This window comes from Patiria miniata, unplaced genomic scaffold (assembly GCF_015706575.1).
Source record: "Patiria miniata isolate m_02_andy unplaced genomic scaffold, ASM1570657v1 HiC_scaffold_5, whole genome shotgun sequence".
NCBI lineage: Eukaryota > Metazoa > Echinodermata > Asteroidea > Valvatida > Asterinidae > Patiria > Patiria miniata.
In genome coordinates this window covers 32,255,262-32,273,323 of record NW_024037072.1, presented here as the reverse complement: position 1 = coordinate 32,273,323, position 18,062 = coordinate 32,255,262, and the positions used below count along the sequence as shown (strand labels likewise).

The window sequence follows — 18,062 nt, the reverse complement described above, 5'->3', positions numbered from 1 at the left end:
AGCAATATATCGCACGTGGAACATTCGCAATGTCCAAGTGTCGAAATACAAGTCTTCCACAATGATGAAATGTATGTTTCTACCTTGAAACTCAAGTATGTTCGCGTTCTTGCAGCCTTTAAGAAATTATGTGCTGTACCCAACTCACAATTGTTACTTTTCTAACGATCTAACTATCGCAACGAGCTCGACGACCGTCGCGAGATCTGACGGGTCTTAACGAGATTTCATGTAGGACACCAAGGGGTTGGCGATTAACATGCCAACGGTCTGGGCTGTACCGGCGCGCGGCTGGCGGCCTGCTGGTCTAGTCGCCACACAATCTGACCGAAAGATCAGGAAAGCGACGCAACAATAGTACTATAAAAACGAGCCCCCCCCCCCCCCCACCAGGCTGGTAACCAGTCTGCTTTAGTCATCGTAAAACAACCTAACTACTTTGGAGATCATTCTTATGGTTGAAAACAAAGATGTGTTTTCTCTTTGTAAACATGTTTTTCATATTTTTCACTAATAATTTGATGTATCAAATCTGAAACATGCGTACTTAAAACCAAAATCGCATCATTTGAATCTGGTTTCTAAGAGTCCACAACTTCAGGAAAACTGTACTTCTAGTTCTTGCAAAATTCGTGTCTTCATTTCTTCATTTCGTCAACTTTTAAATTTGTTCTTTTCCAATGAAACTACCTCTCACATCTTTTTTATACCCGATGTTGTATAATTCTCCGTAGCCTGCTTGGGGCGCCCTTCCCCATAGACCAATTTCATCGGACGCTGTACAAAAAGTACCCAGCTCAGTGGATATTACACTTTTCGTGAAAACCGTGAAAAAACATGTACAACTTTTGGATCACGAAACACGATTTTGTCGATAGCACTCGTTTATTAATAAATATCATTCAATTGACTGATCGCTGGAAATCACCCATATACGTTTCTTGATTTCTTCTTCTTGAAAGCCAGACGGAATAATTTCACATGGTGTTTAGTACTACCAGTCTTTGATCGAGGTAAACTTTGTGATAATGATTCGGTATGTTACTTTTGGGATAAATGCAAATGCTCGTATATTCTTTCAAAGTAATCCTCAATTCCAGCGGCATTTCGAAAGATGTATCTTATCAAAATTTTCGCAGAAAGTCAGACAGGTTGCCTAATTTTATGTTCCGTGTTCACTGCGTTTTCTCTGACTATTGAGGAGGAGAAGGCGGCGATTTGGGGGTAGAGTGCCAATTTCTGACATAGCAGATCGCACATGCAAGGAGTTGTTCCAGGAGGAGTACTCAAATTACGTCCATTACGAAAAGCATATCGCCGAGCCGCTGTACAGCGAGACCCTCTTCTGCGAGAAGAGAGCATGACGAAAAGATCAAGAGCGCCCTCAAGAATGTAAGCATCCTCGTGAAGACAAACGTTTGGTAAATTGTTTTCATTGTGAGCATTTTTAAATAAGGATATACCAACTGAAAAGAGAAACAAATCTGTAAATTTCCAGTATTCGTAGACTTATAATACAGGATACGTACTGAGCCATGTCTGCACTGTTTTAGTATGTTAGACGGTTTTGTCGGTCTGTATTTTCAGGGCTTAATTAAGCATTGTTTTTATTTATAGAGTCACTGATGATGGTATTGTAAGACTGCAATTTGGACTGTCCCTGAGCACCCACACTACCACTCTCACAACAGGTGTTCCACATTACACCCCAAATGTCTTCACGTCACTCTCTCCAAGCAAAGCCTTGCTTGAGGGGTCCGAGGACTCCCCCCGAAAAATTTTGAAATCTATGAGGCTTTCTCCTGCTTCGTAAGACATTTGGAGAATAAATGTAGGAATTTTATCATTCCATTTCTTATTTTGGCCCCAGTTGACTTGTATCATAACATTAGTCAGCGGCTGAATGGGTGTGCATGTTTGTGGTGTAAATCGAGGACACGCGCCTGCAACATTATCGATGAATTGAGGATAGGAACCAAATCGAGGACGACCTCGATAAGGAAATGTGTACAAAACCAATGGAAGCCTTTGCCAAAAATAGTATAAACAAAGGAAAAGGGAAGAGGAACAATGGGAAATCCTCGATTTACAGCATAAACAAACGTGAGTTGGGGGGGCAGCAACCCCCCCCCCCCCCCATCAGTTACTGATTATTGTAAAAGCTCAGGTAGAATGTTGTTTCTTCGTAAATTATTTGGGGTTTTTTGTTTTCGGGTTGAATGACAAAATCATCCACTTCATGACCGATCCCAAGCTTTTGGTCATATGATCACCGTAAACACGTTGGGCAAAATGGGTTCACTGAAAAATTACCTGGGTTGATTTTACCCAAGAAAGGGTGAAAACTGGAACTAACCATAGGCCTACATGGGTTGTTCTATAACCAAATGTTTGGGTTATAATTCAACCAAAAGTTCAAGTCATACAATACCAAATTAAATTTGGTCTTGAATGACCACAAGTTTTGGTTGAATTTAGAAGAAATTCATATTGTTGCCCTTTGTGCCCGGTACCCCTTAAGGCCGTTTATTTAACCCTTTCACTACCATGGGCTCCTTTTGGCACCAGTCGACGCCGGCTTCCTTCCTTTTGGCACCAAGCCTTTCTGCAATATGCGAAAATGTAAATAGCGCCCCCTCTCGACGAAATGTCTCTCTGGAATTATGCGCTGTGTATAGTTATAACTCCATGGTAGAAGCACATCAAACAGACTACTCAATTATGTAAATATAAACATTATTCCTCCCTAGGGGAATTGGCCAGTTTGCCTGCACGCCCAATTTCCATCATGACCGATCCCAAGCCTTTGGTCATACCACCGTTAACACGTTGGGCAAAATGGGTTCACTGAAAAATTGCCTGGGTTGATTTTACCCAAGAAAGGGTGAAAACTGGAACTACCCAAACTTGGGTTGTTCTATAGCCAAATGTTTGGGTTATAATTTATGTTAAATTCAACCAAAAATTGTAGTCATACAAGACCAAATTAAATTTGGTCTTGAATGACTAGAGAATTAGCAGAAATTCTAACCCCCAAAATTGGTTAAAGAACAACCCAAGTTTGGGTTGTTCCAGTTTTCACCCTTTCTTTGGGTAAAATTAACCCAGGCAATTTTTCAGTGTTAATATGTACACCAACGTTTGTCAACATAACAACAGGTTAAACTCTTGGGCAAATTCTTCCCAATTGTTAGAAATGTTTTACCCAAATTGGGCAATTGCAAACCAATGTTTGGTAAATTTATATTGCCCAACAGTGTTTTACCCATTATTATATGCGTGTGCCATGCTGCGACAAACTGACACCCATCCCTCATGCAATAAAGCATCACAATTTTTTCCAACGTTAATATTTAGAATCCAAGAGCTTAATAACAAATCGCCCAAAGCCAATGATGAACCATTAATTAGAATATGTGTTTTAAGTCCGGTTTCCCGCCCGGCTAGTATTTTGTGCGTCCCAGAACCACAAGGTGTGAGTCTGTGACACGTTTTATATGTTTGTACACGACAAGCGGCCGCTGTGCGGTACTGTCTTCGCTAAATGACGCCGAACATACATTTATTTTGTACCCGTAAGTCATTGCAAATATACTTCGCAAAGTTTTGCTTTTATTTTTGGGACTCGATTTTTATTAGCCGTCGCTCGAGTCGAGTCTCCTGATGAGGAACTCGAGTCGAGTCGTTTACACGCAGTGAGTCGAGTCAAGTGGATTCTTTTACCCGTATAGGACTCAGGCTCAAGTCAAGTCGAGTCATCAAAAAGTGTGACTCGAGTCAGACTCGATTCATGGACTCGAGTCGTTACAACTCTGTTAGTTAGTAGAGCAGATCAGACGAGTGTCTCGCAGGGAGCACAGCTTTTTGACATCTTTTCATCATGTTATTGCCTCTGTCTTCAGTATATGTTCCTTGTGTCGTGTCAGCTGACCCATTGTACTGTCTTTGTTTATTTGTCGTGTGCTGCCTCTACCGGCTGTTTTCCACAAGCTTCTAATAAACAGCCCCATGCTCTATTTACTTCTTTTATTTTGCTGTTAATGTGATCTTACTGCTCTATGGTTTAACCCTTTTCTCTTAAGCATGTTCTCTTAAGCATGGATGTTAATAAATGTGAAGTTGAATTGAATTGAATCCTGACGCCACTTTTTTTCATCATATATTATCTCAATGAAGGCCAGTTATTGCAAAAATGTTAAAAAGACATAAATCTATGACTGCGAAATATTTCCAATTTTGCTGGAAATGCGCCCTACTCTCCATACATACACTTCGTTTATTAGGTTGGTTTTGTACACAACCAAACTCTGGATACGTACACTCTTTCTGAAACCGAATAAAACTACAAGGACTGACACAAGGTGTACAGGAAAATAAAAGACTTAGTGACTTTATCATAAAAGTTCACATGACAACATTGAATGAAATGTTCGTAGCACCGAGTTTTTTCATGAATGTCTGCTCGATTTACGCTAGCAAGCCACGGGAGATGTCGTATCGCCTTTAATTCTTGGCAAGTTGTACTTTCAAGTTGTACTGTCTTTTGGTGTCAGCCTTGGGATCCGGAAGTAGGACAGATGATTCTCCCGATCAGCACGATTAACTACGGCACAATAATTCACCATTTTGAACTTTACTTGTGAGTACTAAGTCTGCTTCGTACCATGCAGTGCATTCACTAGCACAGTACAGACAGTAGCACGAGTTTTATTTGTCCTGCAGCAGTCATGCAGGTCGTCAACTTCGGTCTTTTGACTCGTAGTGAAATATCATACTATTGTCTGGCAATTCCATATTCCCTCTTCATTGTCGAATTATTGCCTGGCAGCTAATAATTTGAATTTTGTCAAGAAGTAATTCAATTACAACACATGGATGGAAATGTTTTTCGTTAGATGTCTCATTCCAAAGTGATTTACTTATTAATGACAGAAAAAGTATGCAATTGGGGGGAAAAAGATTAGTAAATCTAAAACAGGAAATTTGGCTGATTGTTCTTTTCCTATACAAGATAAACCCTAAACCGATACACTATATGAACCAGAAATGTCTGGAAAAACGCTCATGTTTCGGTCAAAATGTCTGAAACTGAATGGCAACAATCGATTTTGGAGGTTTGTATGGTTCACGGCCTTCAACTGTTATACGCATGTAAATGATCTGTGAACAAAGCCCGATTTTTCGTTCGCAACCACACCGAATAGGGGGAGGCACTATAGCACCTACAAATACTACAAAGATTCGTTCATAGTACATGTATACCAGACAGGGCTTCATCATGGGCAGGTTTCAGGCTGGTCGTTCCCACCAGGGTTGGTGCGCAGTTCTCTGTCTGTTTGTCAGCTATGTGTTGTGGTTGTGGCTCATCAAGGGACTGGGAGTGATGTTACCAACACTACAAGAGCAATTTGCAACCCAAACTTGGCTGGTCGGCTGGATGCTATCGATTATTACTGCAGTTATATGTTTCACCGGTAAGGTTTGAAATTATCGCATCTGAGTCACTTTTATGTAATGCTTGATAGTGTGAGAGCAACACAAAATTTAATAAAATGTATGGTGCCATGCCCCAGTTGTGAATTTTAATGACAAATGTAGTTTTATTTCATGTGCAATGACACAAAGACTATCTGTTCCAAACCTTTTTATGTGTGTGAAATAGACATCTTAAAAAAAAAACCCTGATGATGTGTGCCTGAATTTTCTGACCATGATTTTAACGCACATTGTGGGCACATCAACTGCCCCCCAAAAGGGGACGATCACATGACTGTTGTTATTTAAATAAAAGTGTGACGAAAATTAGTGTTGGTGTAGCATGGCGGCAGCGGCGTAGCTTCGGGGCGTGGGGGCACACGCCCCCCCCCCCCACATAAAAAGTTCGCGCCCCCCAGTCGCCCCCCCCCCCCCCCCATCGCCCCCACTGAAACTTGGGCATCCGGAGAAAATCACAGCCATGTGAGTTACCATGATTAGCTAGAAGAAGTCTTTTATCCCTCAATTTAGTGCGTATTTTTCATTCATCTTTTTTCCCCGCCAATGGCTGTTTATTGTGACGTTCCTTGGCGAGAATGACGTGGCGTGAATGGCGTGATGCGAATGACGTGACGCGAATAGCGGTAGTTATTAGTAGGGACCATTAGAAAACCATGCAGGTACGGGATGCGTGTGCGTATTATGACGTCATGTGACGTTTGCGTATCGCGTACGTGCATCGTTGCCGAGAGGATTAGATTTTTGTGACGAACGGACATACGGGAGGGCGTCCTCCTCTGTTGATGACGAACAGCTGTGGTGCGTTTCATAAAACTTCCCGAATAATCTTATCCTGCCAAAATCAATCTTATCTCCAAAGCAAACCCTGAAATTTACAATTAAACTTATGTCCCTTGCAAAACGAAATTTTTGTCCGAATCAAACTTAACTTTACACTTGATCCGAATCAATTGTAGCAGTAAAACAATCAATCTTAAATGTAATTTTTGGTGGGGAAAATGTTTTAAAAATGAACATTCTGCCAGAGTGAGTAAAATCGCTGCGACTTATCATGGGTTTTTCTGCTGCTTTTGATGCAGAATCCTTGTGCTTTGCAAAAGGAAAGAGTCTTTAGGGACAGGAAGAACTATTTTGATGCATAGGATGACAATGAAGGTGAAAATGATGCTACTGAAGCACTTCACGGGGGCGCTGCCAGGGGCAAAAATAACTCATCACATTTCAGTGAACGTTTGACCTCATGTATGGATGAGACCTCTGCAATTTTATTCTTTAAACATGAAAATAATCTACACATCTAAAAATACAATGACATGTATATTTCACGAAGACAACACTTTAATACTCATTGAACTTAACTGATGCAAAAAAGGTATTTTTTTTATATAAGCATTTCATAGACTTACAGGTACTTGATTTTTGGTAAAATGTTGCCGAATTTGAGTTTTGCAGACAATGTGGGCCTTATTCACGAGTTGGCAATTTTTGTCGAGTTCCCTGAATGTATTTCATCAATTGTTAACAGTTGAATGGGATGGCGCCAGACTAATTATGCAGGCACAAAATATAACTTTAAATATAGGGGAATGTTTAATTACAAATTCTAAATTATTCATTGAAGCAGACTGGAATTTATTATACATTAAGTTGCTTTCATTTCTCTTCGCAAGTTCCAAAAATTAAGATTTTACCTAACTTTCAATGCAATATGGCCGACTCGTGAATAAGGCCCATAATGCCCAATGTAAACATAACTTCCACACCCATCTTTTCAAATGAAAAGTCCCTTTTGAAAATGAACACATTTTTAATGAAGAAATTAACATTAAATGTACAGGGACAATTATTGTTTGAAACATGCTTGCCACTTGAAATATTACTCCAATTCCATACAATGTCTTTGATTTTGTTCGTGAATTTAAGTTATTCATTTAAATAAATAAAGACCAAGTTAATTTGCATAGATGGAAGACACTCCAAGATGTCTTTCTGAACAGCCCAATTTGGTTTCATTAGTGCAACTTGGACTTCTCAATTTGCAACAGCTCCTCCTCCACTTCTAGTTCTTATTTTGTAGCCTCGACAAAATAACTTTCTTGTACATTAAAGTACCGCACAAGGTGTCCAATAAGTCAATTGGCCTACATGCAACTTCTTTGTCACCAACCAACTGCAAAAGAGACCCGTTTCCGTCTCTTGTCCTCAGACTCCATACTTTGTCTGCAGTGCCAAGGCATCTATGACTAGTTCAAATGTTTCCTATGCTGGTATGGATCCTCCTATCCTGGTAAGAGACAAGTTCAGAATAGGAAATAAGATGGATTTCTGGAGAAAGGCATGGGTCTCTATTGAGTAACAGTTGACCAGACGTACAATTTATTTCTAGAGGTCAACACAATTACAACAAAAAGAAAGGTGTCTTTTTCACTAAGTGATTTCAAACCTTCTTGTAAGAGCCAAGAACCTAAAAGAAATGAAAACATATGGCGCTGACATTTAATCACCACATTTCATCAAAACCTAATTAAGAAAATCCTGTCTATTGTCAGGCAGAAGAAAACCAGTTTGAGGTCTTGGATTACCTGCAGCCTGAGTCTGGACCTTCAAATCATTCCATTCCTTTCTAACAGCCATCCAGTCTCTTGTCGGTGGTCCTCCGGCTACTCTGATCAACTTGGCTGCTTACAGCGATTTTGCTCCTAGTTTCAACCTAATTAATAACCATAACACTTCAGCTATTTTTGGCATGTGTTGCAGTAAAAGAGCAATACAAATATCAAATATAATCTGCTCAAGATCTCGTACTGTAAATACCAGAAACATTTTTTGCCATGCAATATTGCAATTTAACATTTTGAGTCGTGAGGGAACATTCATAGAGTTGAATATTTGTGGCCTATTGTTGTTTCTGGCACTCTTCACTGTCTTTTTGAACTGATTCATTCAACCTGGCATCATGTTCATTACATTGTTTAACATAATTATGCCACATGTAGTCCCATATGCTGGGAGAGACAGCCTCCCAACCCAACACATTACTGGTCCTACTTTTTCTAAATACATTTTCAAGGAACACAAAGCATTCTGTATGTGCAGTAATATTCAGACATGGAATCAGGATATAAGATTTTTACAGTCTGGCACAGAATTGTTTGGTAGTTCACAACAGAATTAGAGGTATTCTAAAAGCTAAGACTTTTGACTCTAAGTCAGTTTAAAACTGACTTAGAGTCAAAAGTCTTAGCTTTACCTGTAGCCATTTTCTTTGCTTGCACCTGACGTATGTCAGTCCATTATCTGGCCTGTGGACCACCAGCCACTCTTTCAGCACCAGCATTTCTTCTTCCTTGCCTCAACCTTTCAAGTAATGAAAAAAAAAAAAACAATTTGGGTGAATGCCATAAGGACCACAGCATTCAATATATGATTTATCTTAAAACAATACTAGCCACAGAGTTTTGTATAGAAACACAACATCATAAAGGAGCCAATTAAGATTCTTGCTAAAATGCACATTGTTAAACCATGGAGGTATTCCTATCTCCATGGTTAAACAAACATTAAAACAAGCCTCCTTGTCCACTTAATTATTAACTAATTGATTAATTAATTAAACTAGATATTTATTCACTGATTTAGTTTTTATTCAATTCTTTTGGCCATCCATACACCATCTGGATTGAAGACACACTAAACAAACACAACTATTCAATTGTACATAGAGAAGTAATTAGAAATATTCGTTACCCAAATAAACTTATTTTACCTTCATGGAGAATGAGGTTGTAGGTTGTGTCCCAGATTCGAATCCCAACTGGGCCATTATGTGGATCAGGGTATTCAGTCCCTGCTTGATTCCACGGGTTTTCCCTAGAATGTCATTCCAGGGTTTTCCTCCCACCACTAAAATTGGAATTTCCTTCCATATCCTCTACCATGCCAACAGACCCAACTGGAAATAAGTTGAGTTAGCCTACTGCCACATACATGACATAGATTATCCCAGCCACTTGTCAAATAATACATACTACCTACATGTAGTTGCAAATCGCGGAAGTGACCGTCAGGTTGCAACATTTTTTTTACAAATAATTTGACTTTAGCATGTCCAGACAGTTTGTATAAACAGGGGCCCTGTAGCGATTTCCATCTAATCGATGCATTGCAGCAAGTCTAATCCATGTATCCCAGCATGCATCACTCCTAACATGGCCGCCTACGGATGCAACCCTGCAAATAAATTCCCATAGACACTAGTGCTAAATGCCCATACTTCAAAATTCTTTTAAAAATATTCAGAACTCTCACAGGTTTTTAAGCTGCACAGAAAAATGATGGTCGACATGTCGTCTTTCAATTTCGCCCAAAGAAGACGACCCCTATTTTCCCCAAAGTGGAACGGCAGCCATCTTGAAAAATGATCCCTCCACAACATGGCAAAATAGCGCCACTTTCAAGCCCAATTGTATCCAAAATGCTCAGATTTGGAAGCCCCGAGTCCGGGTCAGAGGTTCATTGCCATATCTCTTCAATTCCCCAATGTTATGGCTCCCAGAACTCTCTAATATAGAATATTTTGAGTGTATAACTTTTATTCATGAGCTCGGCGGACGGATTTAGGCCTATTTACCGGTGTGCACCCCTACATGTTCGTATGTGAACTCGTGTTACACAACTTACAGTCGAAATAAAACTGGACTAGTTCCCGACATATCGGAGTCTATAACTTTCTTCATGGTGTCAGTAAGTACAGGATTCGTTTCTTACTAATACATCATGGCTACTTTCGGCATTATTGGAGAGTTTTGTGAAAAGAAAGAGACATGGGAAATGTACACTGATCGTCTCGGCGAATATTTCGCGGCGAACAATATCTCCGACGCAGCACGCAAAAGGGCCATACTCAACTCTGTCGTTGGTTCACAAACATATAAGCTGATTAGCAATCGTCTTGCCCCTAAGAAACCAAACGAAGCTACATATCAAGAACTAGTGGACAGACTAGAGAAGCATTTCAAACCCACAAAGTCTAGCATCATTGCTCGCTTTCAATTCAACAGCCGCTGTCGGCGATCTGGTGAATAAATCGCCGAATATTTAGCAGCACTACGTGCACTGGCCAGTGACTGCAAGTTTGGCCAAAACCTTGATGAAATGCTGAGAGACAGACTTGTGTGTGGCGTGCAGAATGAACGCATCCAGAAATCCCTGCTTGCCCAACCAGAGGACAAACTTGACCTCAAGCGCACAGTGGAACTTGCACAATCAATGCAGCTCGCAGGTGATCAGGCAAAGATGTTGTCAGCCTCTACCAGCACAATGGCTGAATCAAATACCACTGTCAATGCTTTCAAAAAGAAACAAGCTCAACGCCCAAACAGACCAACATGGTCAAATCAACGGCAGACATCTGCACGCAGTAGTTCTACACAGCAGCAAAAGCCCAGAAAACCTTGTGGAAATTGTGGAACTTTTCCCAAGAGGCGCGAATGCCCGGCCTATGGCAAGACTTGCCACAAATGTTACAAAAAGAATCACTATGCTGATTACTGCAGAAGCAGCCGCCACGTCTACACAGTAAACCCCGATTCATACTCGGAGGAAGATGAACCTGCCGTGGATGAGCAAGAATTATTTTACGTTCGAGCCGTGGACAACACCAACTTGAACTTGAAACATGACATCCACGCTACGATTGTGGTGAATAACACACACATTCCTGTCCAACTTGACACTGGTGCACGTTGTAACGTCCTGCCCATGAATGTTTACAACGTCATCCCACCACCTAAGTCCATTGATAATTCAAAGTCAACCAAGCTCATCGCTTATGGAGGAACCGAGCTTCACACAGTTGGACTAGCTACACTGCCATGTCGCATTGACTCATCGCTGACTGACCACAATATTGACTTTCACATTGTTGACACACAAGTGAAAGCTATCCTCGGCTTAACCGATTGCCTCCGTCTAGGCCTGCTGTCTGTCAATAACTTAGTTTACCATGTCTCCAATGACACCACATCGCCTCAAGTCTTCAAAGACTAAGAAGACCTGTTTGACAGCTCGCTCGGGTCACAACCAGTCATCTACACCATGACCATAGACCCCAATGCTACGCCGGTTGTCCGACCCCCACATCGCATCCCTGCTGCAATGCAAGACAATGTCAAGTCCGAACTGCAGCGGATGACTACCCTAGGCGTGATCACTCCAGTCTCCGAACCGACAGACTGGGTTTCCTCCATGGTCGCGACTCATAAGAAAAACAGCGAAGAAATCCGCTTATGCATCGACCCTCGCGACCTTAACGGAGCACTGAAACGCCCACACCACCCTACCCGAACAGTCGCTGCCAAGATGGATGGTGCGACAGTTTTCTCAGTGCTTGATGCTAAATGCTCGTTCTGGCAGATCCCTTAGATTACGAATCATCACTTCTGACTACATTCAGCACGCCATATGGCAGATACCGCTACCTTCGCATGCCCTACGGCCTCTGTTCTGCCTCCGATGTGTACCAGAGAACCATGGAGCAGATATACGCCGATCTGCCATGCTCCATCATCGTAGATGACATACTAATTGGTGGACGCACTAAAGAGGAACATGATCGAAACCTCAAAACTGTCCTTGATCGGACATGCCTCCACCCACTGACGTTACTGCCCTACAACGCTTTCTTGGCATGGTGACATACCACGCCAAGTTTGTACCCAACTTGAGCGACTTAACAGCCCCACTACGCGAGCTCACACATAGTGACATCCATTGGTGCTGGCTAGAGCAACACAATGCCGCATTTCCAGCAATCAAGGACAAGATTGCTAATGCGCCGACACTCACGTACTTTGATGTCCGCAAGCCAGTCACGTTGATCTGCGATGCCTCCAAGTTTGGCCTTGGCACAGCCTGCCTACAAGAGGGTGCCCCTGTTGCGTATGCTTCACGTACCATGAGTGACACTGAACAACGCTACGCACAGATTGAAAAAGAACTGCTTGCAGTTGTGTTTGCCTGCACCAAGTTCCACGACCACATATACGGTAAAGACATCGTGGTCGAAACTGACCACCAACCATTGGTCACCATCGTCAAAAAGCCTCTGCTGAGTGCCCCTGCGCGGCTTCAACGCATGCTTCTCCGGTTACATAGGTATAACATCACCCTCGTGTACAAGAAAGGAAAAGAATTGTTCCTTGCCGACACTTTGCCACGTGCACCCTTGACAACGACCGGTACTGAAAATGATGACCTGCAAGTCATGACCCTCCTGCCAATCTCTGACATGCGACTTGAACAGCTCAAGAAAGCAACTGCCTGTGACTCTGCCATGCAACAGCTCACTGATGTCATCAGTCGCGGATGGCCTTCGCATATCAACAATGCCCCACCAAAGGCCCACCCCTACTTCGCGTTCAGAGATGAACTGATTCTCGACCGCGGTATCATCTTAAAGGGTCATAAGGCCATCATTCCCAAGTCACTACGCGCAGAATACATCCAAATACTGCATGAAGGTCACCCAGGCATCGAGGCTACCAAACGCAGAGCCAGAGATGTAGTTTACTGGCCATCAATGTGCCTATATATCGAGCAGTCCGTCTCTGGATGCACAGTTTGCAACGCTACCAAAGCCCATCAACAGAAAGAACCACTGAAAAGCTACCCCCTACCCAGCCTTCCATGGGAACACATTGGAGTTGACCTATTCCATTGGAACGGTATGGATTACCTAGCCCTTGGTGACTCATACACCGGCTGGTTTGACTTCGCTTCACTCGACAACACCTGTGCCTCTACAGTCATTAAGGTACTCAAGAGACAATTTTCCATCCATGGAATCCCCCGCATCGTTATCAGTAACAACGCGCGACAATTTGATTGCTTCGCCTTCAAACAATTCGTACAGTCATGGGGCTTCCAGCATACAACCAGCAGTCCCCATTTTCCCCAGTCCAATGGCCTTGCAGAAAGCTCTGTCAAGCGCGCCAAACAACTCCTCGAGAAGACAAAACGCGACGGTTCAGACCTCTACCGAAACCTGCTGAACATTCGCAATGTCCCAACCAACCCCCAGCTTGGCTAACCTTCCCAACGTCTCATGTCACGGCGTCTTCGCACAACCATCCCTACCCCGACGCCACTCCTTAAACCCGCCATTTACACACGCGTCACAGCACAGTTACGCAAGAGGCAACAGCAACAGAAGTCTTCATACGACAAATCTGCCAAGCCCCTCCGACCACTGAAACCAGGGCAAGTTGTCCGTCTACAATCACCCAAAGGGCACGATCAGCTTGGAATTGTTCAAAAGCATTCCAGAAACCCCAGATCGCACATCGTCAATGCCCAAGGCACACTCTACCGCCGCAATCGGAGACACTTATTGCCAGTCCCTGAACCACCTCCACAGCAACAACACTCACCTGACTTCTACTTACCGCCACAGGATCCACTGCCTCGGCCTGCCATCCCCCACGCACCTCCACCACAGCCAGTTCTCACTCGTTCCGGTCGCATCTCGAAGCCAAATCCTAAATACACTTAACAGTTTTGTGTGACTGTTATTGCTTTGCCCGCACTGGATTTGTGTTGTTGATCCAAATTTCATGCTGATAACTTTGGACTGTCCCCGACTACTGGACTGTTAGTAACTCCATTTGCCTACTCAACATGTGTTATGTGTTGTACACTCCAAAGATGAGGGCAGAATAATCCCTTATACACACATCGAGTACTGAGACAGTCTATCTCAGTACTCAAGGCATTTGAGTTTTTTGTTTTGTTTTTTTACTATATTATTGGTTGAACCCTCTGTTTGTTTGTTTTTCAGAGGAAAGGATAGTAATTGTTTATCATGGTACATTTACATAACCAGTGCGTTTTTTAAATATTCATTAAAGGTAGAGTCCATCATTTGCAGCCATCCGAAAAGTAACTGGCGTAATTATTGTTGAAAAACTAACTTGGTTGAAAGATAGTAAGGAGACTAAACTCCCTGTGAAATTATTCTTTCTAGGAAGCTGTCATTTTGAAGTAATCAACGAAAGAAGGCATTTCCAACGGTGATTCTTAAGAAGCACCGTAGGAAAATTTAAATTAGTAGTTCGTTTTGTTATTCAGCGAAGCGCGCACAAGTATTCGAACGACGCACACGCGCGCGCGGTTGTTATAATTCGTCGGATCAGTGCGCGACGTCGCGTATAGTTGCAATTCAAAACAATTCAAAACATGATTCAGCAACTTTTGATTTGAAATTGAGATCTTAGAATGCTGTTTTTCTCGGAATGTACAGCTGAAGCTTAGCTGAAACTTCATCAGGTTAGTTGCTCAGTATCCTTCATTAGATTTTGAACTCTTTTGTTACTTCAAACGAACAAAATGCACAAATTACAAATGATGGACTCTACCTTTAAGTGTTTTCAAATCAGTGAAATAATCAGACTTTAAATTACCAGACTCCAGTTTACAAATTCACTGATCAAACAAATGTTTATTTCATAAAGCTGTTTTATTCAAATTGTTAAAACAAAACTTAGAAGAGAGGATGTAGCGATTCCCATCTAATCGAAGCATTGCAGCAAGTCTAATCCATGTATCCCAGCATGCATCACTCATAACATGGCCGCCTACATGTTCGTATGTGAACTCGTGTTACACAACTTACAGTCAAAATAAAGTTTGACTAGTTCCCGACATATCGGAGTCTATAACTTTCTTCAGGCCCTACACTACACATTCGCAATTTTTTTTTAAAAAGGGGGGCCTATATTTTACTTTAGTGACAGAAGCCCTTTGCCTTTGTAACATGAGCTTACACAGACACTTCAGATATATGTGGGTTTTTTTTCACACACAGAGTTGACCATAATTTATAGTTCACGACGAAGCAGGCCATGCTGGTTAGTTATATCATCATCATGGAGCTATCAAACACGGCGATCATGAAGTGTAGGGCCCCTGTTTTGTTTTGATGAAATAAGGGTCAAAAATATTTTTTATTGCTCAAAAATCACCTTTACAATCAAAAGCAGACTTTTCTCAATTCTAATGACACCCATTTTGCAATTTTGAAAAGATTCTTGGGGTAGAAATCACGATTTTCCTGCGCGGTTTGTGCCTTGCGATTCAGCGCGCCGTGCGTGCTCACGGTACATTGTGCGGTGATCCCCAACTTTATTTTCGGGTCGCGTGTTGTCGCCGCGCTGTCATCAGGTCATCGTCATTTTACCCCAAAATTTCCCTCAAAAAATCAAAACCCTGCCCTTTTTCTATGACATACCTGTTTATTGAGAATGTTGCCAACTAGTTTGGTAGGTCTAATAATTTTAAAGTGGATTTTGTTCCCTTATAGGAACCGGGCCCTACACTTCACGATCGCCTATATTTTATCACGATAAGTGTGCAACGTTAAAGCATACCTCCATGGTTAAACAAAATAAACTTTCGCTGATTTTTTTTGCTGAAAAGTAAAGGCTCAATTATATAATAAAATCCCCATCACATCTTTGTAATTCTTCTTTTAATAAAACTGGTAACATTATCTGCACACTATAACTGAAAGTTGTAAAATTTGGGAGTTCATAAGATAAGTATTTTTGCCGTGATTTATCGAGGAAAATCCATACGTGAACTTACCATTTTGACGTGCGATGCAGAAACGCCGTGCGAGTGCGATGAAATTTACCGCACGAACTGATGACGTCATCCACAGTTTTTCCGAGCTGCACAAGCATCCCGTATCTGCATCGTTTTCTCATGGTCCCTATTAATATCCTGCGAGCGCGAGTGGAACACGGAATAATGTAGTGCGTCTGTGTCCCACATACCACGAGGCCGAAGGCCGAGTGGTATGTGGGACACAGACGCACTACATTTTCCGTGTTCCACGTGCGCGAGCGTGATAACGAATTTGTCTTCAAGCAAACTTGGGCGCAGTACAGTTGGAACTAGCACGCTTTACACGGACATTCAGCAGTTTAGCGTATGCAGCTGGAATGTCGCCCGCATCTTGGAACAGCGGAATACGCAGAGTGCGGTATGGACCGTGGCCGTGCGGTATGGTTATATATAGCACGGCTTATTGCCATGGATCGACCAATCAGGATCGAAAATTCAAGTTTGCTTGAAGATAATGTTTAAAGGTAGAGTCCATCATTTGTAATTTGTGCATTTTGTTCGTTTGAAGCAACAAAAGAGTTCAAAATCTAATGAAGGATACTGAGCAACTAACCCGATGAAGTTTCAGCTAAGCTTCAGCTGTACATTCCGAGAAAAACAGCATTCTAAGATCTCAATTTCAAATCAAAAGTTGCTGAATCATGTTTTGAATTGTTTTGAATTGCAACTATACGCGACGTCGCGCACTGATCCGACGAATTATAACAACCGCGCGCGCGTGTGCGTCGTTCGAATACTTGTGCGCGCTTCGCTGAATAACAAAACGAACTACTAATTTAAATTTTCCTACGGTGCTTCTTAAGAATCACCGTTGGAAATGCCTTCTTTCGTTGATTACTTCAAAATGACAGCTTCCCAGAAAGAATAATTTCACAGGGAGTTTAGTCTCCTTACTATCTTTCAACCAAGTTAGTTTTTCAACAATAATTACGCCAGTTACTTTTCGGATGGCTGCAAATGATGGACTCTACCTTTAATGTAGCCATGATAGATATATACGTTTTGAACCAGCCTCGACTCCAGGGGCGCGTGCTCGTTCCTTACACTAACCCCTGGCTGTGATGATGACGTAAATGACGCTGATTGGCTATTCACAGGTACTGCGCGCGCATTTCGAAGATTGCACGCCGGGCGCGTCGATAATACGCTCGCGTGCTTTGCACGTAACGTCACGTACGAAAAAATATTTGTGATTCAAAAGTCGAGATGCCTGTACGATATGGATTATGGCAGCCGCGTTTTTCGCTAAAAAAAACCCCTGTATCTGTGGTTGTAAAGGCACGAAAGGGGTACGTACATTTAATACAAATCTTTGCTAAATAACGCAACGTCCAAACGTTATGTTTGAAAGGATTGATTCTTCAAAATCACAACTTTTAACATTTTCAGATGGCGTAGAAACGTTAAACGGATAAACTGCATCCCTAATTATCATGTGCCATATTTTGGCACATTTAAATTACACAATTCCAGTGGCAACCTCGTGCCCCGTGGGTACGATCTTGCAGCGCCATGGTGTTTCCCATCATGCCTTGCGCGATCGTAACCCCTGGAATTGTGTAATTTAAATGTGCCAAAATACGGCACATTATAATTACGGCTGCAGTTTATCCGTTTTACGTGCCGACTCCATCTTTAAAATGTTAAAAGTTGTGATTTTGAAGAATCAATACTTTCAAACACAACGTTTGGACGTTGTATTAATTAGCAAAGATTTGTATTAAATGTACGTACCCCTTTCGTGCCTTTACAACCACAGATACTGGGGTTTTTTTTAGCGAAAAACGCGGCTGACATAATCCATATCATACAGGCATCGCGACTTTTGAATCATAATTTTTTTTTTCGTACGTGACGTTACGTGCAATGCACGCGAGCGCATT

At 42.0% G+C, this 18,062-nt stretch overlaps 1 long non-coding RNA gene across 1 annotated transcript; it reads right to left on the bottom strand.

The window, feature by feature from the left end:
- Positions 1-7,667: 7,667 nt before the first annotated feature.
- On the bottom strand, positions 7,668-16,203 carry LOC119742058. The gene is made up of 4 exons (XR_005272804.1): positions 16,138-16,203; positions 8,747-8,853; positions 8,079-8,206; positions 7,668-7,780 (listed from the first exon to the last, which is right to left on the bottom strand). It is a non-coding gene; the product is annotated as an uncharacterized LOC119742058 (long non-coding RNA).
- Between the last annotated feature and the right edge of the window lie 1,859 nt (positions 16,204-18,062).